At 43.8% G+C, this 18,398-nt stretch overlaps 1 protein-coding gene across 10 annotated transcripts in view; it reads right to left on the reverse strand.

Moving 5' to 3' along the window:
* The window catches only part of NCOA2 (nuclear receptor coactivator 2), a 131,412-nt gene extending 113,286 nt beyond the window's left edge, over positions 1-18,126 (reverse strand). For 3 of the 10 annotated variants that reach the window (XM_081204337.1, XM_081204342.1, XM_081204344.1), the window contains exons 1-2: positions 17,717-18,123; positions 5,611-5,690 (exon numbers count right to left, since the gene is read on the reverse strand). The gene's annotated coding sequence lies outside the window, so the exon portion shown is untranslated. Of the gene's footprint in view, positions 1-5,610; positions 5,691-12,446; positions 12,570-15,924; positions 15,949-17,716 lie in introns of those variants that run through there. The other 7 variants (XM_081204336.1, XM_081204338.1, XM_081204343.1 and 4 more) reach the window with 6 other exon arrangements.
* Positions 18,127-18,398: the final 272 nt, after the last annotated feature.

Below are 18,398 nucleotides of genomic sequence, written 5' to 3' on the forward strand. Positions count from 1 at the left end.
TCACAAATTAAAGTGACATTTCCCTCATTGGCAAATCTGTAACACATCCTCTCTACCAGAACTTAAGATTTAATTAGAAAAACAATTTTCCATTACACAACTATTATTTTAAAGTGAAAACCCAGATTTAGAATAAGCAACATAAAACAACATAAAATACTATTTTTTCTAACATTCCTATTCTTTGAATCCATTTCTAGACAAACCACACACTTCCATAAATACTTAACATGCAAATTATCTGCCATGAAGGTCTGACTTTGAAACCATTTTATTTCATTCAACAAGATATATTAAATTATAACATCTGTCATCCATGCAGCGGAAGCATAGGGTTGCACCCAATGCTGCTATACTACACTCACAAGAGAACTCCCCCCTCCTCTCACTTGCACCCTCTGCATAAATGGAATACATGACCATCTATGATTCTGCGGTTAGTCCTCCTCACCCCGCTTTCACCTTAAGGTCCCAGGGTGGGTTACAAAAAATTGTACACTTCTCTCTCCCCACCTATGTTAAATAGCTCCTGGTGTTTCAATATCTGAAGCAGAGGGGCAAGAGCTGTAACTAGTCTACCTACACCTTTTATGCAAGATTCATTAATATTTTTTTAACAATATTTTTAAATCACAGCACTACATACAAGCTGGTATCTAGTCCTCTAACACTAAAAAAGGAAGTGGATATAAGAGATGGGTGCAATATGGAGCAAAGGTATGACTGTGCATTCTTAATCTCTGTTTACATCAGGGGTCAGCAAACTTTATCAGCAGGGGGCCGGTCCACTGTCCCTCAGACTTTGTGGAGCGCCAGACTATATTTTTTTTTGGGGGGGGTGAACTAATTCCTATGCCCCACAAATAACACGGGCCTTAGTTTGCCTACCCATGGTTTACATGGCCAGCTCAGAACAAGATGACCATTGTAACTCAAGTCCTGGTGCTTGTGACAGCCAGGACAAAAGACTAGGGCTGGAGAGTTCTCATAGTTCACTGTGCCAGTTCCAGAATGGTGTAGCTCAGGGCCCCCAAATCAGGCCCCTTGGGGATCTGTCAGACTTTGGATCCCACAAAAGCAAAGCTTCCACCGCAGGTCTACCTCAAAACACCTGATTTCAAGACTTGCCATTGGTTACTGAAAGCACCTTTCTTGCCACTTGGGCAACCTCCATACACCACATGCGGTGCTCTCTTTGCCAGTGGAGGCCAGCACTTAACACTATGCAACAAAATGGTTGCAGAAAATGGCATCAGGTAGCTCTTGTGAGACCATGAAAAAAGAAATGATTTATTCATCTGCTAAGGAATAAATCTCTCTGATCAATCCCATTTACGGTTCAATCAAAAATGTATGTTACAAAAATGAGCTCCTCAGCTGAAACATGCCCAAGAATGATACCAATAAAACATCACATGATACATTGTTGTGGGCTAGAACCTGCTTTGTCAGTGTATGTCACAATAAAAGTATTAACCACAATCTAGAGAAAGTTAGTCACATGAAATCGTGCAGAACTCAAGATGACAAATTAATCAGTCATTACTAGGTCTCACTGATTTCAACATGAATACATTATACTATCTGTCTCTGGATCAGAGAGTTTGTTCAGTGGTACCTTAAACAATCTGTTGTAGTAGGAAAAATATGAGTAAAACAGCTACCCTCCTCTGACATTTTGGTAATACTTTTGTATATGCTTTTTCTTCAGCATCAACATATTATGTGAGCATATGCTGATATTATATCTAACTGAAGTTTATGCCAAATATCAAATGTGCAACATATTTAAGCCAAATTGCTATCTCTATGGAATAACACAATTTCACGCACATTACTTTATTAAAATCTATACTCACCTACCAAGTCAATGGATTAAACATAAAAGGTCCATTAAGGGAGAAGTGTTTTCTTTCATGTTACAGACAATTTGGGGCGTATTGGGTAGGGAGCAGAATCTAAGAACGCTTTACATCTTCAGGAATATTGTATTCTATTACTTAAGCCTGAACCATCACTTACATAAGATTTTGCACAGAAGATACTACTATACCTCCTTCTTGAAATCTACAGGTCAAATCACACTAAGGCTGTTTTAATCTCTGGGTGCTTAAGAAGTTTCCTCTCCAGTATTTGTACATCCCTGTGGGACTAACATGCACCATTACTGGCTACAGTTCTCAGGATATCATTCAGAGGCATCTTGACAATGAAATATTAAACCTACTATCCAGGTTTTTCAGTCTGCAGTACATTCAAAGTATCAAATTTAATCTAGACAACAAGTCTCTTCTATAACCAATCCAAGATAGATCACTAGTCTACTATGCAACTAGCCTGGCCTTTCTAGATTATGTCTGTGCCAGCAATACTTCTAAAATTTGTCTACAAAAGATACAGACTGTATCTAGACATAACAAACTATTATTTATCTATTACATGAACAAGTCCTGGGTTTGTGTACCACCACCCCTGCCCCTGTATCCTCCAGCAGTTGTGAGACGATTGGAAGCATTATGTCCAAACCCTAAACTGTGGTTTATTTTATTATGATTTAATTAAGACATCTTAATAAATTACGGTTTGAACTTGTTTCAACAAACCATACAGTTTGTCTGGGTTTGGACACTACATTAACTTTTGGTTAGTTAAAAATGAAGCAAAAGCTTCTAATTGTATCCTCACAGCCATTATGGTGGAGAAGGGAGGCAAGAGCTGATGGGCCCAATAAATGATAGTCCACATGCAGGAACTACAAGGATGTCATCACAAAAATCACTGATAACTCATCACTGAATAATCTAAATATCACTTTTCAATCCTCATACTTCTCAACCTTTGTCTCTGGTATGGTTGATCACTCTCTCTTACTAACTTACTAAACAGGTTTAACTTAGTCATGATCATTCATCTCATTGGGTCTGCTCTAGGTAAAACTTAGTTGAATACCACACAAGGAGGATATTTGTTCATTCCAACTAAATTATGTCTTTCACATGCAACAACCTCAACTTCCTCTCTGATGGCTAGATGCTCATTACGCCAAGCACAACCCATGACTTCTGTGTAGCAGGTAAACCATTTTTTTGTGGAACATTCTATACAATACACTGAATAGCCCCCCACACCGTTGGCTTTCTATTTGAAACCAATTATTATTTATTGAGCTTCTTTACTATGGAATTTCGGATCTGTTAGGAGGGGTCTAGTCTGCCTAAGCTTCACCCTGCTGGCTCACTCACATTATATTGTCACTTTGTTATCTGGGGCTTCCCTCTTGCTTGTAAACTGAGCTCCCTCCAAGCTCCCTTGCTAAAGTTATAGTCCTGGCTAGCCTCTCCCAGCTGTTACAACTCCAGCCAATCAAATCAGGAGGTTCTCCTTTGAAAAACAGAGAGTTGTGGCTCAACTACTGGGCTAAAAGAAATTCCAATGAACAAAAATTTGAAATGGGAGATTCAGGTCAATTTAGCCACCTTATAATGGTACAGTATGTCACAGGAACAGAAAATAGGTAACGAATTCATCAAATTTAAGATGAGGATATAGGTAGTTGAAGACCCCCTTGGAAAGCAAGGGTCTGATTGATTGAAGTATATAAGTGAGTACAAAAGATTGATAAAATTAAATTACAGCTTTTCTTTACATTTTAAGGTCACAACAGTTGCAAAAGAACTATTAGTAGGCTCCAAAAGGGTAACTAGTACAGGGGCTTAAAACTTTCCTGTGGGATATTTCACAGCACCTTTCAATAGAAAGGTTCCTGTGCCAGATCATAAACTGCTTTTGATAATCCCCTCATATTCAAACTCTGTTTAGAAGGATATGGTGGAGAAGCACACTACATTTTGTAAACTATAGTCCTCAAGTCTACAGCTACACTCTAATGCAGGTGCTTCCATTGTGACACCCACAGGTACACAGGGATCCATAGAGATCTTCCCTGGTAACTGCAGGGTCCCCTCTGCCCAGATGAAATTAGGCTTGAAATAATTATTCTACTGTACCAATAAGAATAATAGATTGTTTTGTGTGTGGTGCCATGACAATTCCTCTAGTGTGAAAATATGTCCATGGACCAAGAAATGGTTGGCAACCCTGGCCTTAACGTTTCAGACATCAAAATTATATATATCACACACACATACCGTATTTTTCGCACCATACGACACACCGGACAATAGGACGCACTTTGTTTTAGAGGGGGGAGAACAAGAAAAAAAAATTCTCCCCCTCTCTGCCCAGTGCCCCTTCAGTGAAGCGGCAGGAGGCGCTGCACAGGGAGGGGGAGAACTTTCCCCCTCTTGTTTTCCCGCTCTAAAACAAGGTGCCGTTTAAGGTGCGTTCAGGCGGCTACCTTGGAAGCCTGGAGAGCGAGAGGGGTCGGTGTGTACTGACCCCTCTCGCTCTCCAGGCTTCAGGTTCCTTTCGACCTGCTCTTTGGGGCGGGGGAAGCCCACCACCAGCCCCAAAGAGCAGGTCAGGGAGCAGCGGAAAGGCGCAGCGGAGAGGCTCCTGCCATAGCCGCGCGTCACCTCTCCAGCAGGGAGAGGGTCGCGGGGTGCTTCTTTAGCCCCGCGTGCGCTCTCCCGGTTGGAGAGGTGACGCGGGGCTGTAGAGGCTCCTGCCATAGCTGCGCGTCACCTCTCCAGCCGGGAGAGCGCGCGCGGGGCTAAAGCAGCCCCCCGTGACTCTCTCCCGGCTGGGGAGGTGACACGCGGCTATAGAGGCTCCTGCCATAGCCGCGCGTCACCTCTCCAGCCGGGAGAGGGTCGCGGGGGGCTGCTTTAGCCCCGTGCGCGCGCTCTCCCGGCTGGAGAGGTGACACGGGGCTGTAGAGGTTCCTGCCATAGCCGCGCGTCACCTCTCCAGTCGGGAGCGTGTCGCGGGGCTATGGTGTCTTTGCTCCATAGGACGCACACACATTTCCCCTTTATTTTTGAAGGGGAAAAAGTGCGTCCTATAGAGCGAAAAATACGGTAATTGCCTGATTTAAGAAGCCTGAATTTCTAGGCCAGTTCAGATGCAATGAACAAGGCACTGTGTTTATTTGCTCTCACTTCTTGCATACTCAGCTTTCCTTCCTCACTTTCCAATTTACTAACACGTTATGGTTTGTCTACAAATGAGAATTCTAGATCATTGTTTAAACTGGTTTTATAATTCTGCTTTGCCCAGTTAGGATGCTAACAGCAAACTAAGGTCTGAAACGAAACTGGGTGTGAGGGAGGAGAATGCGTGCAAGTGCAGAGCTCATTTACATAGCATAAAATCATGGTTAGGAGTTACAGCTGGACCAACTAAGTGTGTGTGACCATACAAGAGGATTTCCATTACCCCAGATAGATATAGGTGTGATCAAAGTGGATACAATCTTTCCCTCACTTTCTTATGGTGCTCTGACCTCTGATTAAATGTTTAGTGCATTGTAGCCAACAAATCATTTTCATGTATGAGGCCAAAATTTCAGCAAAAAAATAAAAATAAAAAATAAAAGAGCAGCAGCTTTCTCAAAGAACAAAATGGATAGTTTATGGATACAATTACATAAAACTACATTTTCATTCATAAAATAGCTATTTTAATATGCATTATTTAAAGACAACTTACCAAGACTCAATGAGGCAGTCAAATCAATAGCACAGGTTATGTGTCTGAAAGGTTCAATATTCAGATACATCTCAAGCATGCTATAAAACAAAAACAAACAAACTGTAAATATTCTCTATTTACCACTGATTATGTCATTCATGCTAAAACAAAATAGAGTATTCGGCATTCCCAGTTATTACAATTCCCTCAAGCATTTCTAAATAATTCTACTGTAACAATGTGGCTGTGTCCAGGCATCACACTAAAAAGTGTTTCAGCATTATGTGACTAAGTCTAGCCATCTTTAAGTTGTACATTTCCCTTCTGCTGTCTTCGTCCTGCACCACTCAGAGGTGTAGTTCAGAAGCTTTCACTTCTACTTGCAGTTAACCATGACTTGTCATGTTGTCCAAACTGTGAATTGTGATTAATATAAAATATTCTTGGTTTCAACAAGGCAGTTTATTTAAAAAAAACAAACCTTGAAAATTAACCATAGTTAGTTTTAATCACACCAGATGACACAAACTGCAGTTAAAAGAATGTGAAAGCAAAATGTTAACAACTGCTAATCCTGGCTGTGCAAAAAGGGGAAGGAAGCCTGTACAACATCCGAACAAGACCCAAATGTTTGTTTAATGTACTCTATTTGCAGATCAGATGATCTAACCACAGAATTCTGCTGCTTGAAAATAGGGTTCAAGATACTCAACAATCTGCCCCCTCATTCTATCACACGGCTATACTGAATACAGTAAGCAAATGACTGAATATGCCACCCAATCCCTAGATATGTGCACTTAGAAACACGTCCTACTGTTGAAGTGAGTGAGCATGCACAGGATTGCAGGCCTGCCTCTGCTCAGAACATCTGAGTGACTCACTAAAACACAATGTTATTTATTCTGAAAAAGATAGAGACATCCTCCAGAATTCAAATGCACACAGAGTTCTCACACAAGTAGGAATACAGTAGGATGCAAGGACTGTTGAGCAGTCTCTACCTCCATAAGCTCACTGGGCTGGGACATCTGCACTGATGTAAATTAAAGTAAGCTTTAGAGCAGAGGTGGGGAAGCTACTGCCCTCCAAGTGTTGCTGGTCTGCAATTTCAACCATCCCTGACCATTTGGTCATGCTGGATGGAGTTGACATGGCTTAGAATCCAACAACATCTGGACAGTCACAAGTTCCGCCCATCTCTGCTTTAAAGAAAAAACTAGCAGTCTTACTGTATCATTTTACAGCCACTAAATAGATCAAAATGCCAGCACCTCCCCCCCCCCCAAAAAAACCTAGGCACAAACTTCACCATTACAGGACCAATTTACAACTTCACAAGTACAGTATGAAGTTTCAGAGTTAGAATTGAACATATTCACTTTTTAAGTTCTTGCAAATTCTCACACTAACTTTTTGTGAATAACTTCACAAATTAAACATAGAATTCCAACCCTTCTTCCCAAGAAAGGGTGTTACATTTCTTCAGTTTATGTAAACATCACATTTTCTACAAATTTATACTATATTTATGCTATAGTGTATACATATTTTACACACACACCCAAGTCAGTCCACCAACTCATTCTACACTGAAAGCTGGAAGGAGTAAGATGCAAGTATACTATTAGAAAAAGATTTAGACCCTTGACAAGTTGCTAAGTTGGACCATGAATATGTAGAATATACCGTATTTTTCGCACCATAGGGTGCACCGGACCATAGGGCGCACCCAGTTTTTAGGGGGGGGGAAATCAAGAAAAAAATATCCCCCCCCAGCCCCAAAGAGCAGCGTACAGGGTGCGCACAACCTCTCCCTGCCGGAGGGGTTGCGCGCAGCTATGGAGCAAGCCAAGTTTTGGCTTCCCCTTTAGCCCCATGCAGCCTCTCCTTGCGGGAGACGCTGCGCAGGGCTAAAGAAGCCATAGCCCCGCGCAGCGTCTCCTTGCGGAGGGGTTGCGCGCAGCTATGGAAGAAGGCAAGGCAGCGAGCGGGATGGATCCCGCTCGCTGTTTTGCCTTCCCCTTTAGCCCCGCGCAGCGTCTCCTTGCGGAGGGGTTGCGCGCAGCTATGGAAGAAGGCAAGGCAGCGAGCGGGATGGATCCCGCTCGCTGTTTTGCCTTCCCCTTTAGCCCCGCGCAGCGTCTCCTTGCGGAGGGGTTGCGCGCAGCTATGGAAGAAGGCAAGGCAGCGAGCGGGATGGATCCCGCTCGCTGTTTTGCCTTCCCCTTTAGCCCCGCGCAGCGTCTCCTTGCGGAGGGGTTGCGCGCAGCTATGGAAGAAGACTTAAACCAGGCACTGTGAGGACCAGTCATGTATACTATTACACCCTCCATTCTAACCATCACCATTCTGCATAAACAGGGAAATAAATTATTATTTTATTTCACAGCATTTATATGCTACCTGATTGTAATAAAACCTCAAAAAGGATATCTAGTATGGAACAGCAGGAAATAATTCTCTAGCACGGTACTGTCTATGAAAAAACACAGGAGAACGAATAGATGCAGAGGTAGATGGAGGCAACATGAACATCCTTAAGGATTTTACACCCAAAAGGTATCAATACCACAGACTGCAAACTCTTGGCATAAGCTTCAAAGTAGAATGTCTGCATCCATGTCCCTCACAACGAATATGACTAACATTTGAAATCCTAGGATATGAAAGAAAGATTATGTGTTAATAGGATGCAGCCTTACCACAGTGATTTGTGCTCTGGTAACCTCCTGTTAGAACTACAGTAATGTGGTGTGTGTGTGCTGTATGCGTGGTTACATTTGAAGACAAATCCAAGGGGTTTAGTTAGTGCAGAATGCAGCAGCCAGTTCAGCTGGATGGAATCACAAACACCAATTCTAAAGGACTTACATTGACAGCATGTTCACTTCTAGGCCAAATTCAAGGTGATGGTCTATGAAGGAATGCCTTTCCCAGAACCAACCTGCCCTTGCCCCAATATCTTCAGAAGCAGCTCTTCTCTGCATACTACTGGTGGGTGTATATTACATTGTGATGCAAAAAAGAAGCAACAGATTTATTTGTGGTGGCCCTGGTATTGGAATGCCCTTGCTCTAGTTCCAGTAGTTTGCTTGGCACTGACACTATTATCATTTTGGTGCCGAATACAGACTCACCTGTTTGCCTGAGCATTTGCAATGTCAGTGGAACCTCGGGTTAAGAACTTAATTCGTTCTGGAGGTCCGTTCTTAACCTGAGGTACCACTTTAGCTAATGGGGCCTCCCGCTGCCGCCACGATGCTGCTGCACGATTTCTGTTCTCATCCTGAAGCAAAGTTCTTAACCCGAGGTACTTTTTCTGGGTTAGCGGAGTCTGTAACCTGAAGCGTCTGTAACCTGAAGCGTCTGTAACCCGAGGTACCACTGTATTGGTATATTTATTGTCCCAGGGTGAAGAGCCTGCTCCGAAGTGGTAGTCAACTAAGTTTTACTCAGCGCAAACACACTGAAATTAATGAACACAACTAAGCATAACAGGTTTCTCTGGGTAAAATTTGGTTTAATATGTTTTCAAACTGCTATTGTTATTTACAGTTTATCATTTTATTTGAATATCAAGTTTGCTGTTTTTAGTTGACTTTTTGTTGTAAATTGTATGTTGCACTCCACCCTGGATAGGGCTTTGTACACCAAAGCCAGCACCTTGAATCTAGCCTGATAGCTAATTGGCAGCCAGTGCAATTCTTCAGCACCAATGTAATATGATGTGACTATTCCATCCCAGTGAGCACTCAAGCCTCTGCATTTTGCACCAGCTGCAGTTTCCAGGGCAACCCCAAGGACAGTCCCACATAGAGCACATTGCAGTAATCCAATCTGGAAGTTACCAGCACCTGGACAACAGGCTATCCTGATCACGAAACGGCCTCAGCTGTCTTACTAAATCTGATAAAAAGCACTCCTAGATACTGAGGCCTAGAGAGATGGATCCAGGAGACCAAGACTGCTATGGAAGTGAGTGACTTTGCCCTCAAAGTGCCTTGCAAACAAACAGCAACAGTCTTCCGAAAGATGAAGAAGAGTTTGGATTTGATATCCCGCCTTTCACTCCCTTTAAGGAGTCTCAAAGCGGCTAACATTCTCCTTTCCCTTCCTCCCCCACAACAAACACTTTGTGAGGTGAGTGGGGCTGAGAGACTTCAAGAAGTGTGACTGGCCCAGCAGCTGTATGTGGAGGAGTGGAGACGCGAACCCGGTTCCCCAGATTACGAGACTACCACTCTTAACCACTACACCACACTGGCTCTCTGAGGTCTAAAACAGACCTCAGAAAATACAAAAAGGTTCAACTGGACAACTTGAAGATGCAACAGAATCAAAGAATTGGGCCTTCTTCATTGCCCTTATTGCCATGCAGAAAGACTCATGCAATAAATAAATAATTACAAGGATGGGGAACCTTTTCAAGCCTAAGGGCCACATTCCCTTCTGAACAACCTTCTGGGAGTCAATTGCCATTAGTGGACAGAGCCAAAGGCAAAAGTAAAGTGAATGCAAATTTTACATATGTACAGTAGCTTAGTTTTTCCAAACATCCCTTCTCTATCCTCCATCCAGGCAAACAAGAAACATCATTCAAGGACACATTCCAGCCACACAAAAACATTCAAGGGTGGTGTGGAGCAGGGTAATATGAGCCGTGTTAGTAATGCAGGAATATAAGCTAATCACTAAATGGCACCTTAAACTTAGGTTATGGGCACCACAATGGAATGTCTAAGCATCTTTTTTGTGGTGAAATTTATTTGCTTGGAAATAAGCCCCATTGTGTCCAGTGGGGCTTTCTTATCCTCAAGTAAGTGCACCTAGGATTGCAGCTCACGTGGCAGCACAGACACCAAGTCTGCCGCCATGTGAGCCAGCTAATTCACACAGCAGTGCAGAAGCACAAGCTACATATCTTTTGTTGTGGTGCTGCCACATGCAGTACCGCAGCACTAGCCAGCTAGATGGAGAGGTCAGTCATCAACCTGGCATCCAGAGATCTCCACGACTGCAAAATGTACCTGGCACACTGGGAATTTTGAACACTGAGTATGCGGTATGGCCGGGAAGGGGGTGTGGCCCAGGGACAGTCTTAAGGGACAGATAGAGAGGATTATAGGGCCAAATTGTGCCCCACCCCGAGTTCCTCACTACTGAACTATTACTCTGCAGATAAACCATTGTTCCATTAGAGCAGTGATGGCCAAACTTGGCCCTCCAGCTATTTTGGGACTACAACTCCCATCATCCCTAGCTAACAGGACCAGTGGACAGGGATTATGGGAACTGTAGTCCCAAAACCAAGTGTGGCCATTACTGCATTAGAGGAAATGAAATCCCATTGAGAAAAGACTATCTACTCAACTTCTGGATACAAGAATCACCTGCCAACAGGACCCACGTCACATCAAGATTCACCTTTAGCTTACTGGCCTCATGCCCTCTTTCAACCCATTATTACTTCCAGTCAGCAATGGAATTACACTGCTATCTTTCTCTTGCCTGGATACTTTATCAAAATAGTATCTGGTGGCCCTCTTCACAAATTATGTGGTCAACACAGCAACAGCAACAGCTTCCTCCAAATGCTCAGCAGTGGTTTTCACAGAGGAAGATGTATATTCAGTCCTCTACAGGAAACAGTTATTGCTGTTGTACAGGTGCACATCCTCCTTCATGCTGCTTGGTACAAAACAGTCTGTCCCCCCGGCCCCCAGTAGTTTTAGACCTCAGTTCATTCTGTGTCTTCCTCTGAAAAAGAAAACAACCTTCTTTTCTACAAGCCCACTTAAGAGTCAGGAGACCATGACTAGTAACCAATAGCGATCACAGTTGAAGAAACATATTAAAGAGCATACCCCTAACATTCAAATTAATCGGAGTTTTGCCACTGGCTTTGTTCTATGTTTTTATTTTGTTCATAGCCTCTTTATATCACCCATTAACAGAAAACTATCTAGACAGTGTGCAATTTTTAAAAACCCTCATAAGGTGTAAAAATGCAATACGAACATAAAAGTGAGTTAAAAAATCAGAATAAAACAAGCCACAATGAAAAAGCAGTCTAAACCATTAAAGGCAATCAACTGAAAATGAAATGTATTCAAATGTTGCTGAAAGGACAATGTAGCATTGGACCTCTTTGGGCAGCTCCTCTTTGGTGGGGGCATTCCACAATGAGGAACCACCACGGAAAAGGCCCTCTCCTTAGAAGCCACCTGCCTCAGCCTTATTTGGCAACAGCATCTACAGAAAAGTTGCCGAAGATGATCTGAGGGTCCAAGTAGTACTTTGTTTATACTCACTAGATTTAATTATATGTAACAACATTACATTGTTGCCTTCAAGAGCAGCTTTTGCAGAATTATTTTAGGGGAACGAAGTTATCCAGAAAGGAGCAGAGCAAAAACCATGCTGCATGTAAGTGCATCTCTACAGCAAAGTTCATACTAAGTCCTAAGTGTTTATGTACTAAAACTTTCCAGGTTACATTCAAATATTTTTTTTAATAGAAAACAAGCACTGCACTAAACAACGCCTGCAGGTTTGTATTTTCAGTAAATAAATACTACTGTAATCTTATTTTGTTTTTGAAAATGTGAAACAAATGACAGTATCACACCTGTTTTTACTCCCTATTCAAATTCCCAGTTATATGTTTCACCATGTGATCTGAAACACAAAGCGACTGACCCTCTAAGCTCAAGGAATGTTTGCATAATGTATATACCACTAACAAACAATTAATAATATAACTACTGTACAGATAAGACAAAGCCAATATGAATCAGCCTATTTCCCACATAGTCAGCATACGATACTACTAAGAACTTCACTTACATTACCTCACCGAAGGAGCAATGTTGTTTTAGAAGAATCAACACAGCACACACACCCTTACTAGCTTGCTACTTTAAGCTTCATTGTCCTTGCATCTTAAAGTCAAAGAACTCCTCTGTCAGTTCAAAATCCCCAGGAGGAAAGAGAGCTCCATGCCCATCTGAAAGCACACAATAGAGCCACAGCTGACAATGCGCATCTTTCTGCATATCTGCATATCTACAAGAGGTCCTTGCCTACCCCCATCACATTCCCTCTCACATTATAGAACTTGCTACTATCCAATATCATCAAACAGCATTTTTCATGGAATGAATAAAGAAAGGTGCAGTAGTGTGCTGCCTTTTATGCAGTGTGTTGTGTAATTGCAACAATGTGTAATTAAAATGCATGGTGTGGATCAGATCAGGGTAGTTTTTAATAACGTATGAACACACATATGCAATGCATGCACATACAGAACAAAAATGTTCTTTGTTTTCCCCGTTTAATACCCGGGAAGTAGTAAATGTGTCTTTGAAGATTAAAATCTGGATTTGCTACAGGTCATACACACACCATGAAGTCAGTTTATTACTATTACTAGAGCTTTCCTTTAAAATAAGCAAAAACAATGAAATGAAAAGAAAGAGCTTGTTACAAACACAATTAGATTTTAGGGTTTTGTTATGCTAAGTTGTCTTGAATACTATATGAAATAGAATTCACAAGCACAATCTCACACCAATTTATTCAATACACAAACTATTATTTAGAAATTATTTCAGAACTTTTCAACTTTCCTTGCGGAATCTTCACAGCTCAGCTTTTAAAAATCTAAGTTATGTAGCCTCCCTGCCTGAGTTTCATTTTTGCATAGAACGTCAGCTTATGCCAACATGTCAGTGACATCATCAAGAAAAGGACAGAGAGCAGAAGACTGTGGGCATTGTAGTAGCAGCTGTCTTTCTAAAGAACTTTGCTATTTCTATGGAGCGACCTGTACTTTTTTTTCTTTTCTTTTTTTACAGATGGGTGTGCTTACTATCATTTTGAAGTGAAATGCTGTGAAAGCCAACCGGGGCAGTTTAAATCTAACAAAAAAACCCCAAACCTTTAAACAGTGTTCAAGATGAACCCACTTTAAATTTATTGTGTAAATTCAATTTAGTAAACTTGTCAGAGATACTGCCTTTAACAAATTCTTTCCAGCCAAACATGTTGCACCTATCATTATCCCATCACAAAAAGCATGATTAGCTCACCATGCTTTCAAGCATTATGTCTCTTAACTATTCAAAATTTAAAACGATTGAGTAATGATTACAGTAAGTTCTAAAATATATTAATAGAAGCAGAAAATTCAAAGCAGAAAAAGATAACCACTCACGTATCTAATCTCTTAAATACAGTATACAGAGGGGAACATAACTTAATAGAATTTTTAAAGAATTACAAAAATATTTATGATTCTGAAATTCTGTGATTCAAGATCTGTGCCTGAAACATTCTGACTTGTTATATAGAGCACTACCTTTGAAAGCAAAGAGTACATAAGGGGCTAGTAAATCCAACAGAGAGTTTTGAGGCACCTTAAACACAAACAAATTATTCTAACAGAAGTAACAGAATCCATTTCATGAGATGTATGTAGTACCTTCCTTTGGCAGGTTATATTTGCAGGGACTCAATGGAAGAAAAATGGTAAAAGGTGGCATTATGGTAACAAAAAGTCTGTGATAATTCAATTAGAGCAGAAACTTATTTAAAACAAGAACAATGACTTCACAAATGTAGCAATCTCTGATAACACAGCCATCTTAGTATTACTAAGTAAATTAACATCAGAGGGACAAAAATTCAGGCCCAAATGAACAGAACCTAACTTCCTTATAAATTATAATTCAGATGATTTATACTTGTCTCTTTTGAAAAAAATAGAGCCATGTAGCTAATACACAAGCATCTTACCTACAATCACCCACCCAACAAGGTCAATAATCTGTTGAAGGCTCCTCAACTGGGCAAAGGGAAATCTATCCTTGCCTTTGACTTCAATCCATGTATGTTAACTCAGAAGTCCCTTGAATTTCAGTGAAATTTGCTTCCCGATAAAAGTTCATAGCATTGCAGTATAACAGTGGTACTAAGAAGCCCTGTTGAATTCAATGTGACTCCCATGTAAGTAGAGTTAGGACTGCAGCCTTGATCTACAAAGACACAGGTGGTAAGGGATAAGCTGAATTCAGTATAGTGATGTTCACTATAATCAATACAACTGCATTTAAAACGAGTTGAACAAGAATATCGCCACCTGATTATGTTTCTCTCTCTTGAGTGATATTTTCTCACTTTTTCTATTATGAATTCTGCAACTGTGTTAAAAAAAATTGCATAAGATACAAGAAGTGATTATTCTCTTCTAATTTATCAATAGTCTCATATGCTATATGGGATTTTACCACTGACCAAATCTGAGGTGTTACATCTGATGTCCAACATAAATATTCAGTAAGAGGACCATGAATAGTTTTATCCTACTGAAATTATAAATGAGTGTCTAAAACCATACCTATTTAACCTATATATCCTTCCTTTTATTTGAAAATCTAAATGCAGCTAAACCAAAATTATAAGATCTATATTATGTAATTATATTGCAATGTTAGGCCTACTAAGAGTAGAACAAATGAAATTAAAGAATGCAACTTAATCATGCCCACTAACTTCAATGGGCTTACAGTGGTACCTCGGGATGCGAACAAGATCCGTTCCGGAGCCCCGTTCGCATCCTGAACAGAACATAAGATGCGACAGCGCATCTGCGCATGCTGAGTTTCACCGCTTCTGCGCATGATGTCATTTTGACCGTCTGTGCATGCACGAGCGCGAAACCCAGAAGTAACGCGCTCCGTTACTTCCGGGTCGCCGCAGAGTGCAACCCGAAAATACTTATCCTGAAGTGTATTTATCCTGAGGTATGACTAAAATATTGAGTAGAACTGGATACAACCCATAATCCTGCAAAAGAACTGTAATTTGAGTGTTAAAATTTGAGAAATGGCTGTTAACAAATTGGTTTGTCTATGGTGTAGATATGCCTGAAGGGTCTTTTTTATTATTATTAAATTTTTAAACTGTCCTTCATCCAAAGATCACAGGACAGTTCACAACCCAGCAATTCTGTATGAAAAAGGTCATGTCCAAAAGGAACATCTCTGAAGTGGACAGCTGAGAAACCAGTGTTTCCCAAGACTCTAGCTATCAAAACATTTCTCATGGAAAGGACCTGTTATGTGATTAACAGGCAAAGAAGCCAGGTACATTTCCTTTAATTTTTCTTGCCACCTTGCACACACATTTCATGCATATTTCATACATCAGTATCAGCTCCGAATGAGCACCAGGTTGATTACAGAACATATCAAGTATGGTGCAGAAGAAAACACAGATGACAGGGGAAGAAAAGTCAAAGTTGCCAAGACAACCAATAACCCTGGATACCTTTGCAACAGTACTGTTGTGGGCAGGAGCCACGACTACAAGAGCTTCTGCTCCTAAGAAAAGAAAAGAAAACGCCATCACGGTGCAAGAGATGAAATCTCTGGCGTCACCAGACTGAACCTCGCCAGTTAAAAAGCTGGGGCAGGATTCTCATCGAAGGCGGAGAAGACATGGGGGGGGGGAGAGAAATAAGAGCATGCTGCCTGCGTCGGATACACACTCGCAGCCTCCCCTTACACAAGGGTAGCAGCTCAGGGAGCAGGTGGAGAGGGGATTAGACGCACACCCTCCGCGCTACACGGCGGAAGGGGGAGGGAGGAGGACAAGGCCATTCTCCATGTACAAAGCGGGAGGGGGAGCAGAAATGCGCGCCTCTCTCCCAGCCCCACATTCAACAAGAAGAGTCCCTCGCAGAAAGGAAGGGGGAGAGGCCCGCCGCCGCCCCACCACCGCCACCCTCTCATTCATAGCCACACACTCGGCGGCGTCAGGCTGCGACGCTGGGTCCCCGGGGACTGAGGCGCGTAGCAACCCCAACACCCAGAAGCCCGCCACTAGGCCTCCGCCCTGAGAGGCCGGCACCAGCCGAGCAAGTCCCGCACGAGCACCAAGGCGCCGCTGGGGCCGCCGCCGCCAGGGTCCCCTCCCCCCACCCAGCCAGGCGCACGGCAGCGGCAATGCGGCTCCCTAGGCTGCGCTCTCACCCAGCGGCGGGCAGGGCCTAGTCGGGTCCCCCGGGAAGGGGGGACTTCGAGGGCCGCGCGCGCACACAAAAGTTGGGAGAAGTTAAAAGCCCGTCGCTAGCGGCCGCGGAGGAGGGAGAAAGAGAGAGGAGGCGACACCGCCGTCCCGTCACTCCACCCACCCACCCCAAATCTCGATTCCTTCCGAGGCGATTGTCAGGCAGGCGCTCCGCGCAACTCACTCTCTTCCCTCGGTCGGAGCAATCGTTTTTCTCCACAGAAAAAACGATTGGGGTCTTGCCACACAGTTCTCCCCCCGCTCCGAAGAAGCCACACAGCATTCTCGCCTGGAGAAAAGGAGAGACGGTCCCTCTCCCGTCTCTCTCCCCCCCCCCCGCCACCCCCATTGTCAGCCACGCAGCTGCCACCCCTTCAGTCCTTTCTATCGAGGAACGACCCTCCTCCATGCCGAGGAGAGAGGAGGGGGAAGCAAGTCCGCCTTCTCCATTAACACCCCCTTCCACTTCGCTGCGAGAACCCCGCTTTCCCCTTCAGACAGCTCTGCTCTTCTCCCACCCATTTAACCAAGGCGGCCAAGGCGCCCCCTTTCCTTCACAAGAAATCGGGGGGGGGGTCGGGGGTGTGGGGGAAAACCCCCAACTTCAATTGTATTGTTACCCCCCTTTTTACTTTCATCTCCATGCAGATTTCGGGGTGCGACAGAAAACAGGAGGTGCAGCCACACACCCGCCGCCGCCACCACTCATAAAAGAACACCAGACACCCAGGCTGACACCTCTCTCGCTCTTCGTCTCGGGAGAGAATTAAACCTCCACAACTTGCCTCTTTTTTGCGGGGAGGGGGGTGATGGGGGGCAAGAAAAGTCTCGCGGACACCCCCTTTTTCCCCTCCCTCGCCCCCGGAGTTCTCAAGGCAGCGGCTCCAGACACTAAGCAGCCATCCCCAGCAGCGCGCCACACAACCAGGGTTATTATACAACACACACACACACACAACCGGGGAGGGACCCCCTCGACCAGCCCCTTCCCCAGCCTATCCCGCCGCGAAAAGGACCCCGCGGCGAGGGGAGCGAGGGTGCCTTCCCTTACCGAGGTCAGCAATGTCTCCGGCTGCCGTCGCCCAGGCTGCTGCCAGCGCTGACCTTCGCTTTGTAAGAGGAAGCTGGAGCTGCTGAGTCCTCCGCGGCCGCCATGTTCCCGTTTTAATCACTGGCTGCTTGTTTATTTCAATGGGGACCCTCCCACAGCTCACTCTCCTCCTCCTCCTCCTCCTCCTCTCCGCAAAGCTACCCAGAGAGAGGAGGGACTGGGAGGGCCGAGGAGACGGAGAGGGAGAGCAGGGCCGCCGCCGCCGCCGCCACTCCCTTGCCTTCACCAGGCGCAAAAGTGGCCTCGGAGGCGAGTCCTTTCGCTCGGCAGGGAGGCAGGGCGCGCACACACCAAGGCACGCACCCGCACCACTGCTTACTACCGGTGTGCGGGAGCGGAGAGGAAACTTCCTTCGCCGCCTGCGAGGCTGCGTTCTCGCCCTGGAGCCGAAGACAAATGAGCTCGGCCGAGCGTCAGCTTGCAAGGGGGTGGGGTGGCGGCTGGGGGAAGCAGCCTTGCTAACCCAGCGCAGGATTTGGAAATGTTGCCATTGTGCCATTAACAGAGAGGGAGAAGGAATCGCTCGAATCTGATTTCTTTTGTTGTCCAAAGGAAAGGAAGCATCCGTGCGCCACCTACGCTAGCGATTATTAATATTAGTAGTAGTAGTGTAGTAGTATTA

This window comes from Podarcis bocagei (assembly GCF_964188305.1).
Source record: "Podarcis bocagei genome assembly, chromosome: 8".
NCBI lineage: Eukaryota > Metazoa > Chordata > Lepidosauria > Squamata > Lacertidae > Podarcis > Podarcis bocagei.